Here is a 25,400-nt window from a genome sequence, read left to right on the forward strand (position 1 = left end):
AAATGACATTCACCTGCGGCGAACCCGGGCCCACTTGAGCAACATCAGGCCCCTGGGCTGGAGCCTGGGGAAGCATCTGGAGCCATGGTGCCCAGGGCTGGGGAATTTCCCGAGGGCTCTCTCGTGGTCCAGGTGCCATCTCTCGCCCGTGGAGTGCCCACGCCATTCCTTAACCACCGCAGGACACCTGCATCCCGAGATAAGCGTCCCTGTGCCCCCTATGGGCTCGGACACATGGGGCGGGGGTGCCAGTATACGGCCTACGTGGAGTCAAACCCTCAGACACCACCGTCCAGTCACCACCACCCCGAAGATCCCCCTGTTCTTCCATCCGTAAAGGGATCCCCCTTTACGGATGGAAGAACAGGGGGGAGGCCCCCAGGAGATGGCTTTTGTCCGAGCCGGAGCTGGCCAGTTTCGGGCCCAGACTCGGAAACCCGCATGCGCACCCAGGCCCCTCCACCACAAGCCTCCCTCGATGCAACATGCCCCACCCTTGAGTAACCAGGCCAGGTTCCCAGGTTCCCTGGGCACGTGACCCGGGATACGGAAGCCCTTCCTGCCCCCAGAGGACCTCACAATTTCCCCTGACCACACTTCCCAGCAGTTCTCCCGCCCCCGCATAGGCAGAGTGCCCAGGGAGAACCTGCGGACCTGGGGCCAGGGCGGGGCCCAGCCAGCGTTATGCGCCAGGTGAAGAGGGCCAGGGCGGGCAGTCCCCACGACTATGGAAGGGTTCTCCAGGGGGGACTCAGGCCTGCGCCCCGCCTGGGCCCCTAAGAGTCTTGCTTTGGCTCAAACTGCCCCACCCTGCCCCGAGGTGTCAAACTTGGACCCACCTGCCTCCACTATCTAATATCTGCCCTGAACTACTCGAGAAGGGACTGTGACCAGTGCAACTTCTGTCCCCCACCGCTCCAAGCCCCCTCCCAATAAACGCATCCAAGGTCTCGGGTCCTTGGTGTCCGCAAATGACATTCACCTGCGGCGAACCCGGGCCCAGGTGAGCAAGATCAGGCCCCAGGGCAGGAGTCTGGGGAAGCATCTGGAGCCATGGTGCCCAGGGCTGGGGAATTTCCAGGGGACTCTCTCGTGGTCCAGGTGCCCTCTCTCGCCCGTGGAGTGCCCACGCCATTCCTTAACCACCGCAGGACACCTGCATCCCGAGATAAGCGTCCCTGTGCCTCCTATGGGCTCGGACACATGGGGCGGGTGTGCCAGTATACGGCCTACGTGGAGGCAAACCCACAGACACCACCGTCCAGTCACCACCACCCCGAAGATCCCCCTGTTTTTTCATCCGTAAAGGGATGCCCCTTTACGGATGGAAGAACAGGGTGGAGTCCCCCAGGAGATGGCTTTTGTCCGAGCCGGGGCTGGCCAGTTTCGGGCCCAGACTCGGAACCCCGCATGCGCACTCAGGCCCCTCCACCACAAGCCTCCCTCGGGGCAACATGCCCCACCCTTGAGTAACCAGGCCAGGTTCCCATGTTCCCTGGGCAGGTGACCCAGGAAACGGAAGCCCTTCCTGCCCGCAGAGGACCTCACATTTTCCCCTGGCCACACTTCCCAGCAGTTTCCCGCCCCGGCATAGGCAGAGTGCCCAGGGAGGACCTGGGGACCTGGGGCCAGGGCTCGGCCCAGCCACGGTTATGCGCCAGGTGAAGAGGGCCAGGGCGGGCGGTCCCCACGACCATGGAAGGGTTCTCCAGGGGGGACTCAGGCCTGCGCCCCGCCTGGGCCCCTAAGAGTCTTGCTTTGGCTCAAACTGCCCCACCCTGCCCCGAGGTGTCACTCTTGGACCCTCCTGCCTCCACTCTCTAATATCTGCCCTAAACTACTCGAGAAGGGACTGTGACCAGTGCGACTTCGGTCCCCCAGCGCTCCAAGCCCCCTAACAATAAACGCATCCAAGGTCTCGGGTCCTTGTGTCCGCAAATGACATTCACCTGTGGCGAACCCGGGCCCAGTTGAGCAAGATCAGGCCCCAGGGCAGGAGCCTGGGGAAGCATCTGGAGCCATGGTGCCCAGGGCTGGGGAATTTCCCGGGGGCTCTCTCGTGGTCCAGGTGCCCTCTCTCGCCCGAGGAGTGCCCACGCCATTCCTTAACCACCGCAGGACACCTGCATCCCGAGATAAGCGGACCTGTGCCTCCAAGGGGCTCGGACACATGGGGCGGGGGTGCCAGTATACGGCCTACGTGGAGGCAAACCCGCAGACACCACCGTCCAGTCACCACCACCCCGAAGATCCCCCTGTTCTTCCATCCGTAATGGGATCCCCCTTTACCGATGGAAGAACAGGGGGAGGCCCCCAGGAGATGGCTTTTGTCCGAGCTGGGGCTGGCCAGTTTAGGGCCCAGACTCGGAACCCCGCATGCGCACCCAGGCCCCTCCACCACAAGCCTCCCTCAGGGCAACATGCCCCACCCTTGAGTAACCAGGCCAGGTTCCCAGGTTCCCTGGGCACGTGACCCGGGAAACGGAAGCCCTTCCTGCCCCCAGAGGACCTCACATTTTCCCCTGGCCACACTTCCCAGCAGTTCTCCCGCCCCCGCATAGGCAGAGTGCCCAGGGAGGACCTGGGGACCTGGGGCCAGGGCTGGGCCCAGCCACGGTTATACGCCAGGTGAAGAGGGCCAGGGCGGGCGGTCCCCACGACCATGGGAGGGTTCTCCAGGGGGGACTCAGGCCTGCGCCCCGCCTGGGCACCTAAGAGTCTTGCTTTGGCTCAAACTGCCCCACCCTGCCCCGAGGTGTCAAACTTGGACCCACCTGCCTCCACTCTCTAATATCTGCCCTAAACTACTCGAGAAGGGACTGTGACCAGTGCGACTTCGGTCCCCCAAGGCTCCAAGCCCCCTCCCAATAAACGCATCCAAGGTCTTGGGTCCTTGTGTCCGCAAATGACATTCACCTGCGCCGAACCCGGACCCAGTTGAGCAAGATCAGGCCCCAGGGAAGGAGCCTGGGGAAGCATCTGGAGCCATGGTGCCCAGGGCTGGGGAATTTCCCGGGGGCTCTCACGTGGTCCAGGTGCCCTCTCTCGCCCGTGGAGTGCCCACGCCATTCCTTAACCACCGCAGGACACCTGCATCCCGAGATAAGCGGCCCTGTGCCTCCAAGGGGCTCGGACACATGAGGCGGGGTGCCAGTATACGGCCTACGTGGAGGCAAACCCTCAGACACCACCGTCCAGTCACCACCACCCCGAAGATCCCCCTGTTCTTCCATCCGTAAAGGGATCCCCCTTTACGGATGGAAGAACAGGGGGGAGGCCCCCAGGAGATGGCTTTTGTCCGAGCCGGGGCTGGCCAGTTTCGGGCCCAGACTCGAAACCCCGCATGCGCACCCAGGCCCCTCTACCACAAGCCTCCCTCGGGGCAACATGCCCCACCCTTGAGTAACCAGGCCAGGTTCCCATGTTCCCTGGGCACGTGACCCGGGAAACGGAAGCCCTTCCTGCCCCCAGAGGACCTCACATTTTCCCCTGGCCACACTTCCCAGCAGTTCTCTCGCCACCGCATAGGCAGAGTGCCCAGGGAGGACCTGGGGACCTGGGGCCAGGGCTGGGCCCAGCCACGGTTATACGCCAGGTGAAGAGGGCCAGGGCGGGCGGTCCCCACGACCAAGGGAGGGTTTTCCAGGGGGGACTCAGGCCTGAGCCCCGCCTGGGCCCCTAAGAGTCTTGCTTTGGCTCAAACTGCCCCACCCTGCCCCGAGGTGTCAAACTTGGACCCACCTGCCTCCACTCTCTAATATCTGCCCTAAACTACTCGAGAAGGGACTGTGACCAGTGAGACTTCGGTCCCCCAGCGCTCCAAGCCCCCTCCCAATAAACGCATCCAAGGTCTCGGGTCCTTGTGTCCGCAAATGACATTCACCTGCGGCGAACTCGGGCCCAGTTGAGCAACATCAGGCCCCAGGGCAGGAGCCTGGGGAAGCATCTGGAGCCATGGTGCCCAGGGCTGGGGAATTTCCTGGGGGCTCTCTCGTGGTCCAGGTGCCCTCTCTCGCCCGAGGAGTGCCCACGCCATTCATTAACCACCGCAGGACACCTGCAGCCCGAGATAAGCGGCGCTGTGCCTCCAAGGGGCTCGGACACATGGGGCGGGGGTGCCAGTATACGGCCTACGTGGAGGCAAACCCGCAGACACCACCGTCCAGTCACCACCACCCCGAAGATCCCCCTGTTCTTCCATCCGTAAAGGGATCCCCCTTTACGGATGGAAGAACAGGGGGGAGGCCCCCAGGAGATGGCTTTTGTCCGAGCCGGGGCTGGCCAGTTTCGGGCCCAGACTCGGAACCCCGCATGCGCACCCAGGCCCCTCCACCACAAGCCTCCCTCGGGGCAACATGCCCCACCCTTGAGTAACCAGGCCAGGTTCCCAGGTTCCCTGGGCACGTGACCCGGGAAACGGAAGCCCTTCCTGCCCCCAGAGGACCTCACATTTTCCCCTGGCCACACTTCCCAGCAGTTCTCCCGCCCCCGCATAGGCAGAGTGCCCAGGGAGAACCTGCGGACCTGGGGCCAGGGCGGGGCCCAGCCAGCGTTATGCGCCAGGTGAAGAGGGCCAGGGCGGGCAGTCCCCACGACTATGGAAGGGTTCTCCAGGGGGGACTCAGGCCTGCGCCCCGCCTGGGCCCCTAAGAGTCTTGCTTTGGCTCAAACTGCCCCACCCTGCCCCGAGGTGTCAAACTTGGACCCACCTGCCTCCACTATCTAATATCTGCCCTGAACTACTCGAGAAGGGACTGTGACCAGTGCAACTTCTGTCCCCCACCGCTCCAAGCCCCCTCCCAATAAACGCATCCAAGGTCTCGGGTCCTTGGTGTCCGCAAATGACATTCACCTGCGGCGAACCCGGGCCCAGGTGAGCAAGATCAGGCCCCAGGGCAGGAGCCTGGGGAAGCATCTGGAGCCATGGTGCCCAGGGCTGGGGAATTTCCCGGGGACTCTCTCGTGGTCCAGGTGCCCTCTCTCGCCCGTGGAGTGCCCACGCCATTCCTTAACCACCGCAGGACACCTGCATCCCGAGATAAGCGTCCCTGTGCCTCCTAAGGGCTCGGAACATGGGGCGGGGGTGCCAGTATACGGCCTACGTGGAGGCAAACCCGCAGACACCACCGTCCAGTCACCACCACCCCGAAGATCCCCCTGTTCTTCCATCCGTAAAGGGATCCCCCTTTACGGATGGAAGAACAGGGCGGAGGCCCCCAGGAGATGGCTTTTGTCCGAGCCGGGGCTGGCCAGTTTCGGGCCCAGACTCGGAACCCCACATGCGCACCCAGGCCCCTCCACCACAAGCCTCCCTCGGTGCAACATGCCCACCCTTGAGTAACCAGGCCAGGTTGCCAGGTTCCCTGGGCACGTGACCCGGGAAACGGAAGCCCTTCCTGCCCCCAGAGGACCTCACATTTTCCCCTGGCCACACTTCCCAGCAGTTCTCCCGCCCCCGCATCGGCAGAGTGCCCAGGGAGGACCTGGGGACCTGGGGCCTGGGCTGGGCCCAGCCAGGGTTATGCGCCAGGTGAAGAGGGCCGGAGCGGGCGGTCCCCACGACCATGGAAGGGTTCTCCAGGGAGGACTCAGGCCTGCGCCCCGCCTGGGCCCCTAAGAGTCTTGCTTTGGCTAAAACTGCCCCACCCTGCCCCGAGGTGTCAAACTTGGACCCACCTGCCTCCACTCTCTAATATCTGGCCTAAACTACTCGAGAAGGGACTGTGACCAGTGCGACTTCGGTCCCCCAGCGCTCCAAGCCCCCTCCCAATAAACGCATCCAAGGTCTCGGGTCCTTGGTGTCCGAAAATGACATTCACCTGCGGCGAACCCGAGCCCAGTTGAGCAATATCAGGCCCCAGGGCAGGAGCCTGGGGAAGCTTCTGGAGCCAAGGTGCCCAGGGCTGGGGAATTGCCCGGGGGCTCTCTCGTGGTCCAGGTGCCCTCTCTCGCCCGTGGAGTGCCCACGCCATTCCTTAACCACCGCAGGACACCTGCATCCCTAGATAAGCGGCCCTGTGCCTCCAAGGGGCTCGGACACATGGGGCGGGGGTGCCAGTGTAAGGCCTACGTGGAGGCAAACCCACAGACACCACCGTCCAGTCACCACCACCCCGAAGATCCCCCTGTTTTTTCATCCGTAAAGGGATCCCCCTTTACGGATGGAAGAACAGGGTGGAGGCCCCCAGGAGATGGCTTTTGTCCGAGCCGGGGCTGGCCAGTTTCGGGCCCAGACTCGGAACCCCGCATGCGCACTCAGGCCCCTCCACCACAAGCCTCCCTCGGGGCAACATGCCCCACCCTTGAGTAACCAGGCCAGGTTCCCATGTTCCCTGGGCAGGTGACCCAGGAAACGGAACCCCTTCCTGCCCGCAGAGGACCTCACATTTTTCCCTGGCCACACTTCCCAGCAGTTTCCCGCCCCGGCATAAGCAGAGTGCCCAGGGAGGACCTGGGGACCTGGGGCCAGGGCTCGGCCCAGCCACGGTTATGCGCCAGGTGAAGAGGGCCAGGGCGGGCGGTCCCCACGACCGTGGAAGGGTTCTCCAGGGGGGACTCAGGCCTGCGCCCCGCCTGGGCCCCTAAGAGTCTTGCTTTGGCTCAAACTGCCCCACCCTGCCCCTAGGTGTCAAACTTGGACCCTCCTGCCTCCACTCTCTAATATCTGCCCTAAACTACTCGAGAAGGGACTGTGACCAGTGCGACTTCGGTCCCCCAGCGCTCCAAGCCCCCTAACAATAAACGCATCCAAGGTCTCGGGTCCTTGTGTCCGCAAATGACATTCACCTGTGGCGAACCCGGGCCCAGTTGAGCAAGATCAGGCCCCAGGGCAGGAGCCTGGGGAAGCATCTGGAGCCATGGTGCCCAGGGCTGGGGAATTTCCCGGGGGCTCTCTCGTGGTCCAGGTGCCCTCTCTCGCCCGTGGAGTGCCCACGCCATTCCTTAACCACCGCAGGACACCTGCATCCCGAGATAAGCGGACCTGTGCCTCCAAGGGTCTCGGACACATGGGGCGGTGGTGCCAGTATACGGCCTACGTGGAGGCAAACCCGCAGACACCACCGTCCAGTCACCACCACCCCGAAGATCCCCCTGTTCTTCCATCCGTAAAGGGATCCCCCTTTACGGATGGAAGAACAGGGGGGAGGCCCCCAGGAGATGGCTTTTGTCCGAGCCGGGGCTGGCCAGTTTAGGGCCCAGACTCGGAACCCCGCATGCGCACCCAGGCCCCTCCACCACAAGCCTCCCTCGGGGCAACATTCCCCACCCTTGAGTAACCAGGCCAGGTTCCCAGGTTCCCTGGGCACGTGACCCGGGAAACGGAAGCCCTTCCTGCCCCCAGAGGACCTCACATTTTCCCCTGGCCACACTTCCCAGCAGTTCTCCCGCCCCCGCATAGGCAGAGTGCCCTCGGAGGACCTGGGGACCTGGGGCCAGGGCTGGGCCCAGCCACGGTTATACGCCAGGTGAAGAGGGCCAGGGCGGGCGGTCCCCACGACCATGGGAGGGTTCTCCAGGGGGGACTCAGGCTTGCGCCCCGCCTGGGCACCTAAGAGTCTTGCTTTGGCTCAAACTGCCCCACCCTGCCCCGAGGTGTCAAACTTGGACCCACCTGCCTCCACTCTCTAATATCTGCCCTAAACTACTCGAGAAGGGACTGTGACCAGTGCGACTTCGGTCCCCCAAGGCTCCAAGCCCCCTCCCAATAAACGCATCCAAGGTCTTGGGTCCTTGTGTCCGCAAATGACATTCACCTGCGCCGAACCCGGACCCAGTTGAGCAAGATCAGGCCCCAGGGAAGGAGCCTGGGGAAGCATCTGGAGCCATGGTGCCCAGGGCTGGGGAATTTCCCGGGGGCTCTCACGTGGTCCAGGTGCCCTCTCTCGCCGGTGGAGTGCCCACGCCATTCCTTAACCACCGCAGGACACCTGCATCCCGAGATAAGCGGCCCTGTGCCTCCAAGGGGCTCGGACACATGGGGCGGGGGTGCCAGTATACGGCCTACGTGGAGTCAAACCCTCAGACACCACCGTCCAGTCACCACCACCCCGAAGATCCCCCTGTTCTTCCATCCGTAAAGGGATCCCCCTTTACGGATGGAAGAACAGGGGGGAGGCCCCCAGGAGATGGCTTTTGTCCGAGCCGGGGCTGGCCAGTTTCGGGCCCAGACTCGAAACCCCGCATGCGCACCCAGGCCCCTCTACCACAAGCCTCCCTCGGGGCAACATGCCCCACCCTTGAGTAACCAGGCCAGGTTCCCATGTTCCCTGGGCACGTGACCCGGGAAACGGAAGCCCTTCCTGCCCCCAGAGGACCTCACATTTTCCCCTGGCCACACTTCCCAGCAGTTCTCTCGCCACCGCATAGGCAGAGTGCCCAGGGAGGACCTGGGGACCTGGGGCCAGGGCTGGGCCCAGCCACGGTTATACGCCAGGTGAAGAGGGCCAGGGCGGGCGGTCCCCACGACCAAGGGAGGGTTTTCCAGGGGGGACTCAGGCCTGCGCCCCGCCTGGGCCCCTAAGAGTCTTGCTTTGGCTCAAACTGCCCCACCCTGCCCCGAGGTGTCAAACTTGGACCCACCTGCCTCCACTCTCTAATATCTGCCCTAAACTACTCGAGAAGGGACTGTGACCAGTGAGACTTCGGTCCCCCAGCGCTCCAAGCCCCCTCCCAATAAACGCATCCAAGGTCTCGGGTCCTTGTGTCCGCAAATGACATTCACCTGCGGCGAACCCGGGCCCAGTTGAGCAAGATCAGGCCCCAGGGCAGGAGCCTGGGGAAGCATCTGGAGCCATGGTGCCCAGGGCTGGGGAATTTCCTGGGGGCTCTCTCGTGGTCCAGGTGCCCTCTCTCGCCCGTGGAGTGCCCACGCCATTCCTTAACCACCGCAGGACACCTGCATCCCGAGATAAGCGGCCCTGTGCCTCCAAGGGGCTCGGACACATGGGGCGGGGGTGCCAGTATACGGCCTACGTGGAGGCAAACCCGCAGACACCACCGTCCAGTCACCACCACCCCGAAGATCCCCCTGTTCTTCCATCGGTAAAGGGATCCCCCTTTACGGATGGAAGAACAGGGGGGAGGCCTCCAGGAGATGGCTTTTGTCCCAGCCGGGGCTGGCCAGTTTCGGGCCCAGACTCGGAACCCCGCATGCGCACCCAGGCCCCTCCACCACAAGCCTCCCTCGGGGCAACATGCCCCACCCTTGAGTAACCAGGCCAGGTTCCCAGGTTCCCTGGGCACGTGACCCGGGAAACGGAAGCCCTTCCTGCCCCCAGAGGACCTCACATTTTCCCCTGGCCACACTTCCCAGCAGTTCTCCCACCCCCGCATAGGCAGAGTGCCCAGGGAGGACCTGGGGACCTGGGGCCAGGGCTGGGCCCAGCCACGGTTATACGCCAGGTGAAGAGGGCCAGGGCGGGCGGTCCCCACGACCATGGGAGGGTTCTCCAGGGGGGACTCAGGCTTGCGCCCCGCCTGGGCACCTAAGAGTCTTGCTTTGGCTCAAACTGCCCCACCCTGCCCCGAGGTGTCAAACTTGGACCCACCTGCCTCCACTCTCTAATATCTGCCCTAAACTACTCGAGAAGGGACTGTGACCAGTGCGACTTCGGTCCCCCAAGGCTCCAAGCCCCCTCCCAATAACCGCATCCAAGGTCTTGGGTCCTTGTGTCCGCAAATGACATTCACCTGCGCCGAACCCGGACCCAGTTGAGCAAGATCAGGCCCCAGGGAAGGAGCCTGGGGAAGCATCTGGAGCCATGGTGCCCAGGGCTGGGGAATTTCCCGGGGGCTCTCACGTGGTCCAGGTGCCCTCTCTCGCCCGTGGAGTGCCCACGCCATTCCTTAACCACCGCAGGACACCTGCATCCCGAGATAAGCGGCCCTGTGCCTCCAAGGGGCTCGGACACATGGGGCGGGGGTGCCAGTATACGGCCTACGTGGAGTCAAACCCTCAGACACCACCGTCCAGTCACCACCACCCCGAAGATCCCCCTGTTCTTCCATCCGTAAAGGGATCCCCCTTTACGGATGGAAGAACAGGGGGGAGGCCCCCAGGAGATGGCTTTTGTCCGAGCCGGGGCTGGCCAGTTTCGGGCCCAGACTCGAAACCCCGCATGCGCACCCAGGCTCCTCTACCACAAGCCTCCCTCGGGGCAACATGCCCCACCCTTGAGTAACCAGGCCAGGTTCCCATGTTCCCTGGGCACGTGACCCGGGAAACGGAAGCCCTTCCTGCCCCCAGAGGACCTCACATTTTCCCCTGGCCACACTTCCCAGCAGTTCTCTCGCCACCGCATAGGCAGAGTGCCCAGGGAGGACCTGGGGACCTGGGGCCAGGGCTGGGCCCAGCCACGGTTATACGCCAGGTGAAGAGGGCCAGGGCGGGCGGTCCCCACGACCAAGGGAGGGTTTTCCAGGGGGGACTCAGGCCTGCGCCCCGCCTGGGCCCCTAAGAGTCTTGCTTTGGCTCAAACTGCCCCACCCTGCCCCGAGGTGTCAAACTTGGACCCACCTGCCTCCACTCTCTAATATCTGCCCTAAACTACTCGAGAAGGGACTGTGACCAGTGAGACTTCGGTCCCCCAGCGCTCCAAGCCCCCTCCCAATAAACGCATCCAAGGTCTCGGGTCCTTGTGTCCGCAAATGACATTCACCTGCGGCGAACCCGGGCCCAGTTGAGCAAGATCAGGCCCCAGGGCAGGAGCCTGGGGAAGCATCTGGAGCCATGGTGCCCAGGGCTGGGGAATTTCCTGGGGGCTCTCTCGTGGTCCAGGTGCCCTCTCTCGCCCGTGGAGTGCCCACGCCATTCCTTAACCACCGCAGGACACCTGCATCCCGAGATAAGCGGCCCTGTGCCTCCAAGGGGCTCGGACACATGGGGCGGGGGTGCCAGTATACGGCCTACGTGGAGGCAAACCCGCAGACACCACCGTCCAGTCACCACCACCCCGAAGATCCCCCTGTTCTTCCTTCCGTAAAGGGATCCCCCTTTACCGATGGAAGAACAGGGGGGAGGCCCCCAGGAGATGGCTTTTGTCCGAGCCGGGGCTGGCCAGTTTAGGGCCCAGACTCGGAACCCCGCATGCGCACCCAGGCCCCTCCACCACAAGCCTCCCTCGGGGCAACATGCCCCACCCTTGAGTAACCAGGCCAGGTTCCCAGGTTCCCTGGGCAGGTGACCCGGGAAACGGAAGACCTTCCTGCCCGCAGGAGACCTCACATTTTCCCCTGGCCACACTTCCCAGCAGTTCTCCCGCCCCAGCAACCGCAGAGTGCCCAGGGAGGACATGGGGACCTGGGGCCAGGGCTGGGCCCAGCCACGGTTATGCGCCAGGTGAAGAGGGCCAGGGCGGGCGGTCCCCACGACCATGGAAGGGTTCTCCAGGGAGGACTCAGGCCTGCGCCCCGCCTGGGCCCCTAAGAGTCTTGCTTTGGCTCAAACTGCCCCACCCTGCCCCTAGGTGTCAAACTTGGACCCTCCTGCCTCCACTCTCTAATATCTGCCCTAAACTACTCGAGAAGGGACTGTGACCAGTGCGACTTCGGTCCCCCAGCGCTCCAAGCCCCCTAACAATAAACGCATCCAAGGTCTCGGGTCCTTGTGTCCGAAAATGACATTCACCTGTGGCGAACCCGGGCCCAGTTGAGCAAGATCAGGCCCCAGGGCAGGAGCCTGGGGAAGCATCTGGAGCCATGGTGCCCAGGGCTGGGGAATTTCCCGGGGGCTCTCTCGTGGTCCAGGTGCCCTCTCTCGCCCGTGGAGTGCCCACGCCATTCCTTAACCACCGCAGGACACCTGCATCCCGAGATAAGCGGACCTGTGCCTCCAAGGGGCTCGGACACATGGGGCGGGGGTGCCAGTATACGGCCTACGTGGAGGCAAACCCGCAGACACCACCGTCCAGTCACCACCACCCCGAAGATCCCCCTGTTCTTCCTTCCGTAAAGGGATCCCCCTTTACCGATGGAAGAACAGGGGGGAGGCCCCCAGGAGATGGCTTTTGTCCGAGCCGGGGCTGGCCAGTTTAGGGCCCAGACTCGGAACCCCGCATGCGCACCCAGGCCCCTCCACCACAAGCCTCCCTCGGGGCAACATGCCCCACCCTTGAGTAACCAGGCCAGGTTCCCAGGTTCCCTGGGCACGTGACCCGGGAAACGGAAGCCCTTCCTGCCCCCAGAGGACCTCACATTTTCCCCTGGCCACACTTCCCAGCAGTTCTCCCGCCCCCGCATAGGCAGAGTGCCCAGGGAGGACCTGGGGACGTGGGGCCAGGGCTGGGCCCAGCCACGGTTATACGCCAGGTGAAGAGGGCCAGGGCGGGCGGTCCCCACGACCATGGGAGGGTTCTCCAGGGGGGACTCAGGCTTGCGCCCGGCCTGGGCACCTAAGAGTCTTGCTTTGGCTCAAACTGCCCCACCCTGCCCCGAGGTGTCAAACTTGGACCCACCTGCCTCCACTCTCTAATATCTGCCCTAAACTACTCGAGAAAGGACTGTGACCAGTGCGACTTCGGTCCCCCAAGGCTCCAAGCCCCCTCCCAATAAACGCATCCAAGGTCTTGGGTCCTTGTGTCCGCAAATGACATTCACCTGCGCCGAACCCGGACCCAGTTGAGCAAGATCAGGCCCCAGGGAAGGAGCCTGGGGAAGCATCTGGAGCCATGGTGCCCAGGGCTGGGGAATTTCCCGGGGGCTCTCACGTGGTCCAGGTGCCCTCTCTCGCCCGTGGAGTGCCCACGCCATTCCTCAAACACCACAGGACACCTGCATCCCGAGATAAGCGGCCCTGTGCCTCCAAGGGGCTCGGACACATGGGGCGGGGGTGCCAGTATACGGCCTACGTGGAGGCAAACCCTCAGACACCACCGTCCAGTCACCACCACCCCGAAGATCCCCCTGTTCTTCCATCCGTAAAGGGATCCCCCTTTACGGATGGAAGAACAGGGGGGAGGCCCCCAGGAGATGGCTTTTGTCCGAGCCGGGGCTGGCCAGTTTCGGGCCCAGACTCGAAACCCCGCATGCGCACCCAGGCCCCTCCACCACAAGCCTCCCTCGATGCAACATGCCCCACCCTTGAGTAACCAGGCCAGGTTCCCATGTTCCCTGGGCACGTGACCCGGGAAACGGAAGCCCTTCCTGCCCCCAGAGGACCTCACATTTTCCCCTGGCCACACTTCCCAGCAGTTCTCTCGCCACCGCATAGGCAGAGTGGCCAGGGAGGACCTGGGGACCTGGGGCCAGGGCTGGGCCCAGCCACGGTTATACGCCAGGTGAAGAGGGCCAGGGCGGGCGGTCCCCACGACCAAGGGAGGGTTTTCCAGTGGGGACTCAGGCCTGCGCCCCGCCTGGGCCCCTAAGAGTCTTGCTTTGGCTCAAACTTCCCCACCCTGCCCCGAGGTGTCAAACTTGGACCCACCTGCCTCCACTCTCTAATATCTGCCCTAAACTACTCGAGAAGGGACTGTGACCAGTGGGACTTCGGTCCCCCAGCGCTCCAAGCCCCCTCCCAATAAACGCATCCAAGGTCTCGGGTCCTTGTGTCCGCAAATGACATTCACCTGCGGCGAACCCGGGCCCAGTTGAGCAAGATCAGGCCCCAGGGCAGGAGCCTGGGGAAGCATCTGGAGCCATGGTGCCCAGGGCTGGGGAATTTCCTGGGGGCTCTCTCGTGGTCCAGGTGCCCTCTCTCGCCCGTGGAGTGCCCACGCCATTCCATAACCACCGCAGGACACCTGCATCCCGAGATAAGCGGCCCTGTGCCTCCAAGGGGCTCGGACACATGGGGCGGGGGTGCCAGTATACGGCCTACGTGGAGGCAAACCCGCAGACACCACCGTCCAGTCACCACCACCCCGAAGATCCCCCTGTTCTTCCATCCGTAAAGGGATCCGCCTTTACGGATGGAAGAACCGGGGGGAGGCCCCCAGGAGATGGCTTTTGTCCGAGCCGGGGCTGGCCAGTTTCGGGCCCAGACTCGGAACCCCGCATGCGCACACAGGCCCCTCCAACACAAGCCTCCCTCGGGGCAACATTCCCCACCCTTGAGTAACCAGGCCAGGTTCCCAGGTTCCCTGGGCAGGTGACCCGGGAAACGGAAGCCCTTCCTGCCCGCAGGAGACCTCACATTTTCCCCTGGCCACACTTCCCAGCAATTCTCCCGCCCCAGCAACCGCAGAGTGCCCAAGGAGGACATGGGGACCTGGGGCCAGGGCTGGGCCCAGCCACGGTTATACGCCAGGTGAAGAGGGCCAGGGCGGGCGGTCCCCACGACCATGGAAGGGTTCTCCAGGGAGGACTCAGGCCTGCGCCCCGCCTGGGCCCCTAAGAGTCTTGCTTTGGCTCAAACTGCCCCACCCTGCCCCTAGGTGTCAAACTTGGACCCTCCTGCCTCCACTCTCTAATATCTGCCCTAAACTACTCGAGAAGGGACTGTGACCAGTGCGACTTCGGTCCCCCAGCGCTCCAAGCCCCCTAACAATAAACGCATCCAAGGTCTCGGGTCCTTGTGTCCGCAAATGACATTCACCTGTGGCGAACCCGGGCCCAGTTGAGCAATATCAGGCCCCAGGGCAGGAGCCTGGGGAAGCTTCTGGAGCCAAGGTGCCCAGGGCTGGGGAATTTCCCGGGGGCTCTCTCGTGGTCCAGGTGCCCTCTCTCGCCCGTGGAGTGCCCACGCCATTCCTTAACCACCGCAGGACACCTGCATCCCTAGATAAGCGGCCCTGTGCCTCCAAGGGGCTCGGACACATGGGGCGGGGGTGCCAGTGTAAGGCCTACGCGGAGGCAAACCCGCAGACACCACCGTCCAGTCACCACCACCCCGAAGATCCCCCTGTTTTTTCATCCGTAAAGGGATCCCCCTTTACGGATGGAAGAACAGGGTGGTGGCCCCCAGGAGATGGCTTTTGTCCGAGCCGGGGCTGGCCAGTTTCGGGCCCAGACTCGGAACCCCGCATGCGCACTCAGGCCCCTCCACCACAAGCCTCCCTCGGGGCAACATGCCCCACCCTTGAGTAACCAGGCCAGGTTCCCATTTTCCCTGGGCAGGTGACCCAGGAAACGGAAGCCCTTCCTGCCCACAGAGGACCTCACATTTTCCCCTGGCCACACTTCCCAGCAGTTTCCCGCCCCGGCATAGGCAGAGTGCCCAGGGAGGACCTGGGGACCTGGGGCCAGGGCTCGGCCCAGCCACGGTTATGCGCCAGGTGTAGAGGGCCAGGGCGGGCGGTCCCCACGACCATGGAAGGGTTCTCCAGGGGGGACTCAGGCCTGCGCCCCGCCTGGGCCCCTAAGAGTCTTGCTTTGGCTCAAACTGCCCCACCCTGCCCCGAGGTGTCAAACTTGGACCCACCTGCCTCCACTCTCTAATATCTGCCCTAAACTACTCGAGAAGGGACTGTGACCAGTGCGACTTCGGTCCCCCAAGGCTCCAAGCCCCCCCCAATAAACGCATCCAAGGTCTCGGATCCTTGGTGTCCGCAAATGACATTCACCTGCGGCGAACCCGGGCCCAGTTGAGCAACATCAGGCCCCAGGGCAAGAGCCTGGGGAAGCATCTGGAGCCATGGTGCACAGGTCTGGGGAATTTCCCGGGGGCTCTCTCGTGGTCCAGGTGCCCTCTCTCGCCCGTGGAGAGCCCACGCCATTCCTTAACCACCGCAGGACACCTGCATCCCGAGATAAGCGGCGCTGTGCCTCCAAGGGGCTCGGACACATGGGGCGGGGGTGACAGTATACGGCCTACGTGGAGGCAAACCCGCAGACACCACCGTCCAGTCACCACCACCCCGAAGATCCCCCTGTTCTTCCATCCGTAAAGGGATCCCCCTTTACGGATGGAAGAACAGGGGGGAGGCCCCCAGGAGATGGCTTTTGTCCCAGCCGGGGCTGGCCAGTTTCGGGCCCAGACTCGGTACCCCCGCATGCGCACACAGGCCCCTCCACCACAAGCCTCCCTCGGGGCAACATGCCCCACCCTTGAGTAACCAGGCCAGGTTCCCAGATTCCCTGGGCAGGTGACCCGGGAAACGGAAGCCCTTCCTGCCCGCAGGAGACCTCACATTTTCCCCTGGCCACACTTCCCAGCAGTTCTCCCGCCCCAGCAACCGCAGAGTGCCCAGGGAGGACATGGGGACCTGAGGCCAGGGCTGGGCCCAGCCACGGTTATGCGCCAGGTGAAGAGGGCCAGGGCGGGCGGTCCCCACGACCATGGAAGGGTTCTCCAGGGAGGACTCAGGCCTGCGCCCCCCCTGGGCCCCTATGAGTCTTGCTTTGGCTCAAACTGCCCCACCCTGCCCCTAGGTGTCAAACTTGGACCCTCCTGCCTCCACTCTCTAATATCTGCCCTAAACTACTCGAGAAGGGACTGTGACCAGTGCGACTTCGGTCCCCCAGCGCTCCAAGCCCCCTAACAATAAACGCATCCAAGGTCTCGGGTCCTTGTGTCCGCAAATGACATTCACCTGTGGCGAACCCGGGCCCAGTTGAGCAAGATCAGGCCCCAGGGCAGGAGCCTGGGGAAGCATCTGGAGCCATGGTGCCCAGGGCTGGGGAATTTCCCGGGGGCTCTCTCGTGGTCCAGGTGCCCTCTCTCGCCCGTGGAGTGCCCACGCCATTCCTTAACCACCGCAGGACACCTGCATCCCGAGATAAGCGGACCTGTGCCTCCAAGGGGCTCGGACACATGGGGCGGGGGTGCCAGTATACGGCCTACGTGGAGGCAAACCCGCAGACACCACCGTCCAGTCACCACCACCCCGAAGATCCCCCTGTTCTTCCATCCGTAAAGGGATCCCCCTTTACCGATGGAAGAACAGGGGGGAGGCCCCCAGGAGATGGCTTTTGTCCGAGCCGGGGCTGGCCAGTTTCGGGCCCAGACTCGGAACCCCGCATGCGCACCCAGGCCCCTCCACCACAAGCCTCCCTCGGGGCAACATGCCCCACCCTTGAGTAACCAGGCCAGGTTCCCAGGTTCCCTGGGCACGTGACCCGGGAAACGGAAGCCCTTCCTGCCCGCAGAGGACCTCACATTTTCCCCTGGCCACACTTCCCAGCAGTTTCCCGCCCCGGCATAGGCACAGTGCCCAGGGAGGACCTGGGGACCTGGGGCCAGGGCTGGGCCCAGCCACGGTTATGCGCCAGGTGAAGAGGGCCAGGGCGGGCGGTCCCCACGACCATGGAAGGGTTCTCCAGGGGGGACTCAGGCCTGCGCCCCGCCTGGGCCCCTAAGAGTGTTGCTTTGGCTCAAACTGCCCCACCCTGCCCCGAGGTGTCAAACTTGGACCCACCTGCCTCCACTCTCTAATATCTGCCCTAAACTACTAGAGAAGGGACTGTGACCAGTGCGACTTCGGTCCCCCAGCCCTCCAAGCCCACTCCCAATAAACGCATCCAAGGTCTCGGGTCCTTGGTGTCCGCAAATGACATTCACCTGCGGCGAACCCGGGCCCACTTGAGCAACATCAGGCCCCTGGCCTGGAGCCTGGGGAAGCATCTGGAGCCATGGTGCCCAGGTCTGGGGAATTTCCCGGGGGCTCTCTCGTGGTCCAGGTGCCCTCTCTCGCCCGTGGAGTGCCCACGCCATTCCTTAACCACCGCAGGACACCTGCATCCCGAGATAAGCGTCCCTGTGCCTCCTATGGGCTCGGACACATGGGGCGGGGGTGCCAGTATACGGCCTACGTGGAGGCAAACCCGCAGACACCACCGTCCAGTCACCACCACCCCGAAGATCCCCCTGTTCTTCCATCCGTAAAGGGATCCCCCTTTACGGATGGAAGAACAGGGCGGAGGCCCCCAGGAGATGGCTTTTGTCCGAGCCGGGGCTGGCCAGTTTCGGGCCCAGACTCGGAACCCCGCATGCGCACCCAGGCCCCTCCACCACAAGCCTCCCTCGGTGCAACATGCCCACCCTTGAGTAACCAGGCCAGGTTGCCAGGTTCCCTGGGCACGTGACCCGGGAAACGGAAGCCCTTCCTGACCCCAGAGGACCTCACATTTTCCCCTGGCCACACTTCCCAGCAGTTCTCCCGCCCCCGCATCGGCAGAGTGCCCAGGGAGGACCTGGGGACCTGGGGCCTGGGCTGGGCCCAGCCAGGGTTATGCGCCAGGTGAAGAGGGCCGGAGCGGGCGGTCCCCACGACCATGGAAGGGTTCTCCAGGGAGGACTCAGGCCTGCGCCCCGCCTGGGCCCCTAAGAGTCTTGCTTTGGCTAAAACTGCCCCACCCTGCCCCAAGGTGTCAAACTTGGACCCACCTGCCTCCACTCTCTAATATCTGGCCTAAACTACTCGAGAAGGGACTGTGACCAGTGCGACTTCGGTCCCCCAGCGCTCCAAGCCCCCTCCCAATAAACGCATCCAAGGTCTCGGGTCCTTGGTGTCCGAAAATGACATTCACCTGCGGCGAACCCGAGCCCAGTTGAGCAATATCAGGCCCCAGGGCAGGAGCCTGGGGAAGCTTCTGGAGCCAAGGTGCCCAGGGCTGGGGAATTTCCCGGGGGCTCTCTCGTGGTCCAGGTGCCCTCTCTCGCCCGTGGAGTGCCCACGCCATTCCTTAACCACCGCAGGACACCTGCATCCCGAGATAAGCGGCGCTGTGCCTCCAAGGGGCTCGGACACATGGGGCGGGGGTGACAGTATACGGCCTACGTGGAGGCAAACCCGCAGACACCACCGTCCAGTCACCACCACCCCGAAGATCCCCCTGTTCTTCCATCCGTAAAGGGATCCCCCTTTACGGATGGAAGAACAGGGTGGTGGCCCCCAGGAGATGGCTTTTGTCCGAGCCGGGGCTGGCCAGTTTCGGGCCCAGACTCGGAACCCCGCATGCGCACCCAGGCCCCTCCACCACAAGCCTCCCTCGGGGCAACATGCCCCACCCTTGAGTAACCAGGCTAGGTTCCCAGGTTCCCTGGGCAGGTGACCCGGGAAACGGAAGCCCTTCCTGCCCACAGAGGACCTCACATTTTCCCCTGGCCACACTTCCCAGCAGTTTCCCGCCCCGGCATAGGCAGAGTGCCCAGGGAGGACCTGGGGACCTGGGGCCAGGGCTCGGCCCAGCCACGGTTATGCGCCAGGTGAAGAGGGCCAGGGCGGGCGGTCCCCACGACCATGGAAGGGTTCTCCAGGGGGGACTCAGGCCTGCGCCCCGCCTGGGCCCCTAAGAGTCTTGCTTTGGCTCAAACTGCCCCACCCTGCCCCGAGGTGTCAAACTTGGACCCACCTGCCTCCACTCTCTAATATCTGCCCTAAACTACTCGAGAAGGGACTGTGACCAGTGCGACTTCGGTCCCCCAGCGCTCCAAGCCCCCCCCAATAAACGCATCCAAGGTCTCGGATCCTTGGTGTCCGCAAATGACATTCACCTGCGGCGAACCCGGGCCCAGTTCAGCAACATCAGGCCCCAGGGCAAGAGCCTGGGGAAGCATCTGGAGCCATGGTGCCCAGGTCTGCGGAATTTCCCGGGGGCTCTCTCGTGGTCCAGGTGCCCTCTCTCGCCCGTGGAGAGCCCACGCCATTCCTTAACCACCGCAGGACACCTGCATCCCGAGATAAGCGGCGCTGTGCCTCCAAGGGGCTCGGACACATGGGGCGGGGGTGACAGTATACGGCCTACGTGGAGGCAAACCCGCAGACACCACCGTCCAGTCACCACCACCCCGAAGATCCCCCTGTTCTTCCATCCGTAAAGGGATCCCCCTTTACGGATGGAAGAACAGGGGGGAGGCCCCCAGGAGATGGCTTTTTTCCCAGCCGGGGCTGGCCAGTTTCGGGCCCAGACTCGGAACCCCGCATGCGCACACAGGCCCCTCCACCACAAGCCTCCCTCGGGGCAACATGCCCCACCCTTGAGTAACCAGGCCAGGTTCCCAGATTCCCTGGGCAGGTGACCCGGGAAACGGAAGCCCTTCCTGCCCGCAGGAGACCTCACATTTTCCCCTGGCCACACTTCCCAGCAGTTCTCCCGCGCCAGCAACCGCAGAGTGCCCAGGGAGGACATGGGGACCTGGGGCCAGGGCTGGGCCCAGCCACGGTTTTGCGCCAGGTGAAGAGGGCCAGGGCGGGTGGTCCCCACGACCATGGAAGGGTTCTCCAGGGAGGACTCAGGCCTGCGCCCCCGCTGGGCCCCTAAGAGTCTTGCTTTGGCTCAAACTGCCCCACCCTGCCCCTAGGTGTCAAACTTGGACCCTCCTGCCTCCACTCTCTAATATCTGCCCTAAACTACTCGAGAAGGGACTGTGACCAGTGCGACTTCGGTCCCCCAGCGCTCCAAGCCCCCTAACAATAAACGCATCCAAGGTCTCGGGTGCTTGTGTCCGCAAATGACATTCACCTGTGGCGAACCCGGGCCCAGTTGAGCAAGATCAGGCCCCAGGGCAGGAGCCTGGGGAAGCATCTGGAGCCATGGTGCCCAGGGCTGGGGAATTTCCCGGGGGCTCTCTCGTGGTCCAGGTGCCCTCTCTCGCCCGTGGAGTGCCCACGCCATTCCTTAACCACCGCAGGACACCTGCATCCCGAGATAAGCGGCCCTGTGCCTCCAAGGGGCTCGGACACATGGGGCGGGGGTGCCAGTATACGGCCTACGTGGAGGCAAACCCGCAGACACCACCGTCCAGTCACCACCACCCCGAAGATCCCCCTGTTCTTCCATCCGTAAAGGGATCCCCCTTTACGGATGGAAGAACAGGGCGGAGGCCCCCAGGAGATGGCTTTTGTCCGAGCCGGGGCTGGCCAGTTTCGGGCCCAGACTCGGAACCCCGCATGCGCACCCAGGCCCCTCCACCACAAGCCTCCCTCGGTGCAACATGCCCACCCTTGAGTAACCAGGCCAGGTTGCCAGGTTCCCTGGGCACGTGACCCGGGAAACGGAAGCCCTTCCTGCCCCCAGAGGACCTCACATTTTCCCCTGGCCACACTTCCCAGCAGTTCTCCCGCCCCCGCATCGGCAGAGTGCCCAGGGAGGACCTGGGGACCTGGGGCCTGGGCTGGGCCCAGCCAGGGTTATGCGCCAGGTGAAGAGGGCCGGAGCGGGCGGTCCCCACGACCATGGAAGGGTTCTCCAGGGAGGACTCAGGCCTGCGCCCCGCCTGGGCCCCTAAGAGTCTTGCTTTGGCTAAAACTGCCCCACCCTGCCCCAAGGTGTCAAACTTGGACCCACCTGCCTCCACTCTCTAATATCTGGCCTAAACTACTCGAGAAGGGACTGTGACCAGTGCGACTTCGGTCCCCCAGCGCTCCAAGCCCCCTCCCAATAAACGCATCCAAGGTCTCGGGTCCTTGGTGTCCGAAAATGACATTCACCTGCGGCGAACCCGAGCCCAGTTGAGCAATATCAGGCCCCAGGGCAGGAGCCTGGGGAAGCTTCTGGAGCCAAGGTGCCCAGGGCTGGGGAATTTCCCGGGGGCTCTCTCGTGGTCCAGGTGCCCTCTCTCGCCCGTGGAGTGCCCACGCCATTCCTTAACCACCGCAGGACACCTGCATCCCGAGATAAGCGGCGCTGTGCCTCCAAGGGGCTCGGACACATGGGGCGGGGGTGACAGTATACGGCCTACGTGGAGGCAAACCCGCAGACACCACCGTCCAGTCACCACCACCCCGAAGATCCCCCTGTTCTTCCATCCGTAAAGGGATCCCCCTTTACGGATGGAAGAACAGGGTGGTGGCCCCCAGGAGATGGCTTTTGTCCGAGCCGGGGCTGGCCAGTTTCGGGCCCAGACTCGGAACCCCGCATGCGCACCCAGGCCCCTCCACCACAAGCCTCCCTCGGGGCAACATGCCCCACCCTTGAGTAACCAGGCTAGGTTCCCAGGTTCCCTGGGCAGGTGACCCGGGAAACGGAAGCCCTTCCTGCCCACAGAGGACCTCACATTTTCCCCTGGCCACACTTCCCAGCAGTTTCCCGCCCCGGCATAGGCAGAGTGCCCAGGGAGGACCTGGGGACCTGGGGCCAGGGCTCGGCCCAGCCACCGTTATGCGCCAGGTGAAGAGGGCCAGGGCGGGCGGTCCCCACGACCATGGAAGGGTTCTCCAGGGGGGACTCAGGCCTGCGCCCCGCCTGGGCCCCTAAGAGTCTTGCTTTGGCTCAAACTGCCCCACCCTGCCCCGAGGTGTCAAACTTGGACCCACCTGCCTCCACTCTCTAATATCTGCCCTAAACTACTCGAGAAGGGACTGTGACCAGTGCGACTTCGGTCCCCCAGCGCTCCAAGCCCCCCCCAATAAACGCATCCAAGGTCTCGGATCCTTGGTGTCCGCAAATGACATTCACCTGCGGCGAACCCGGGCCCAGTTGAGCAACATCAGGCCCCAGGGCAAGAGCCTGGGGAAGCATCTGGAGCCATGGTGCCCAGGTCTGCGGAATTTCCCGGGGGCTCTCTCGTGGTCCAGGTGCCCTCTCTCGCCCGTGGAGAGCCCACGCCATTCCTTAACCACCGCAGGACACCTGCATCCCGAGATAAGCGGCGCTGTGCCTCCAAGGGGCTCGGACACATGGGGCGGGGGTGACAGTATACGGCCTACGTGGAGGCAAACCCGCAGACACCACCGTCCAGTCACCACCACCCCGAAGATCCCCCTGTTCTTCCATCCGTAAAGGGATCCCCCTTTACGGATGGAAGAACAGGGGGGAGGCCCCCAGGAGATGGCTTTTTTCCCAGCCGGGGCTGGCCAGTTTCGGGCCCAGACTCGGAACCCCGCATGCGCACACAGGCCCCTCCACCACAAGCCTCCCTCGGGGCAACATGCCCCACCCTTGAGTAACCAGGCCAGGTTCCCAGATTCCCTGGGCAGGTGACCCGGGAAACGGAAGCCCTTCCTGCCCGCAGGAGACCTCACATTTTCCCCTGGCCACACTTCCCAGCAGTTCTCCCGCCCCAGCAACCGCAGAGTGCCCAGGGAGGACATGGGGACCTGGGGCCAGGGCTGGGCCCAGCCACGGTTTTGCGCCAGGTGAAGAGGGCCAGGGCGGGTGGTCCCCACGACCATGGAAGGGTTCTCCAGGGAGGACTCAGGCCTGCGCCCCCGCTGGGCCCCTAAGAGTCTTGCTTTGGCTCAAACTGCCCCACCCTGCCCCTAGGTGTCAAACTTGGACCCACCTGCCTCCACTCTCTAATATCTGGCCTAAACTACTCGAGAAGGGACTGTGACCAGTGCGACTTCGGTCCCCCAGCGCTCCAAGCCCCCTCCCTATAAACGCATCCAAGGTCTCGGGTCCTTGGTGTCCGAAAATGACATTCACCTGCGGCGAACCCGAGCCCAGTTGAGCAATATCAGGCCCCAGGGCAGGAGCCTGGGGAAGCTTCTGGAGCCAAGGTGCCCAGGGCTGGGGAATTTCCCGGGGGCTCTCTCGTGGTCCAGGTGCCATCTCTCGCCCGTGGAGTGCCCACGCCATTCCTTAACCACCGCAGGACACCTGCATCCCGAGATAAGCGGCGCTGTGCCTCCAAGGGGCTCGGACACATGGGGCGGGGGTGACAGTATACGGCCTACGTGGAGGCAAACCCGCAGACACCACCGTCCAGTCACCACCACCCCGAAGATCCCCCTGTTCTTCCATCCGTAAAGGGATCCCCCTTTACGGATGGAAGAACAGGGGGGAGGCCCCCAGGAGATGGCTTTTGTCCGAGCCGGGGCTGGACAGTTTCGGGCCCAGACTCGGAACCCCGCATGCGCACCCAGGCCCCTCCACCACAAGCCTCCCTCGGGGCAACATGCCCCACCCTTGAGTAACCAGGCCAGGTTCCCAGGTTCCCTGGGCAGGTGACCCGGGAAACGGAAGCCCTTCCTGCCCGCAGGAGACCTCACATTTTCCCCTGGCCACACTTCCCAGCAGTTCTCCCGCCCCAGCAACCGCAGAGTGCCCAGGGAGGACATGGGGACCTGGGGCCAGGGCTGGGCCCAGCCACGGTTATGCGCCAGGTGAAGAGGGCCAGGGCGGGCGGTCCCCACGACCATGGAAGGGTTCTCCAGGGGGGACTCAGGCCTGCGCCCCGCCTGGGCCCCTAAGAGTCTTGCTTTGGCTCAAACTGCCCCACCCTGCCCCGAGGTGTCACTCTTGGACCCTCCTGCCTCCACTCTCTAATATCTGCCCTAAACTACTCGAGAAGGGACTGTGACCAGTGCGACTTCGGTCCCCCAGCGCTCCAAGCCCCCTAACAATAAACGCATCCAAAGTCTCGGGTCCTTGTGTCCGCAAATGACATTCACCTGTGGCGAACCCGGGCCCAGTTGAGCAAGATCAGGCCCCAGGGCAGGAGCCTGGGGAAGCATCTGGAGCCATGGTGCCCAGGGCTGGGGAATTTCCCGGGGGCTCTCTCGTGGTCCAGGTGCCCTCTCTCGCCCGAGGAGTGCCCACGCCATTCCTTAACCACCGCAGGACACCTGCATCCCGAGATAAGCGGACCTGTGCCTCCAAGGGGCTCGGACACATGGGGCGGGGGTGCCAGTATACGGCCTACGTGGAGGCAAACCCGCAGACACCACCGTCCAGTCACCACCACCCCGAAGATCCCCCTGTTCTTCCATCCGTAATGGGATCCCCCTTTACCGATGGAAGAACAGGGGGAGGCCCGCAGGAGATGGCTTTTGTCCGAGCTGGGGCTGGCCAGTTTAGGGCCCAGACTCGGAACCCCGCATGCGCACCCAGGCCCCTCCACCACAAGCCTCCCTCGGGGCAACATGCCCCACCCTTGAGTAACCAGGCCAGGTTCCCAGGTTCCCTGGGCACGTGACCCGGGAAACGGAAGCCCTTCCTGCCCCCAGAGGACCTCACATTTTCCCCTGGCCACACTTCCCAGCAGTTCTCCCGCCCCCGCATAGGCAGAGTGCCCAGGGAGGACCTGGGGACCTGGGGCCAGGGCTGGGCCCAGCCACGGTTATACGCCAGGTGAAGAGGGCCAGGGCGGGCGGTCCCCACGACCATGGGAGGGTTCTCCAGGGGGGATTCAGGCCTGCGCCCCGCCTGGGCACCTAAGAGTCTTGCTTTGGCTCAAACTGCCCCACCCTGCCCCAAGGTGTCAAACTTGGACCCACCTGCCTCCACTCTCTAATATCTGGCCTAAACTACTCGAGAAGGGACTGTGACCAGTGCGACTTCGGTCCCCCAGCGCTCCAAGCCCCCTCCCAATAAACGCATCCAAGGTCTCGGGTCCTTGGTGTCCGAAAATGACATTCACCTGCGGCGAACCCGAGCCCAGTTGAGCAATATCAGGCCCCAGGGCAGGAGCCTGGGGAAGCTTCTGGAGCCAAGGTGCCCAGGGCTGGGGAATTTCCCGGGGGCTCTCTCGTGGTCCAGGTGCCCTCTCTCGCCCGTGGAGTGCCCACGCCATTCCTTAACCACCGCAGGACACCTGCATCCCGAGATAAGCGGCGCTGTGCCTCCAAGGGGCTCGGACACAT

This window comes from Desmodus rotundus, chromosome 1 (genome assembly GCF_022682495.2).
Source record: "Desmodus rotundus isolate HL8 chromosome 1, HLdesRot8A.1, whole genome shotgun sequence".
Taxonomy (NCBI): Eukaryota; Metazoa; Chordata; class Mammalia; order Chiroptera; family Phyllostomidae; genus Desmodus; species Desmodus rotundus.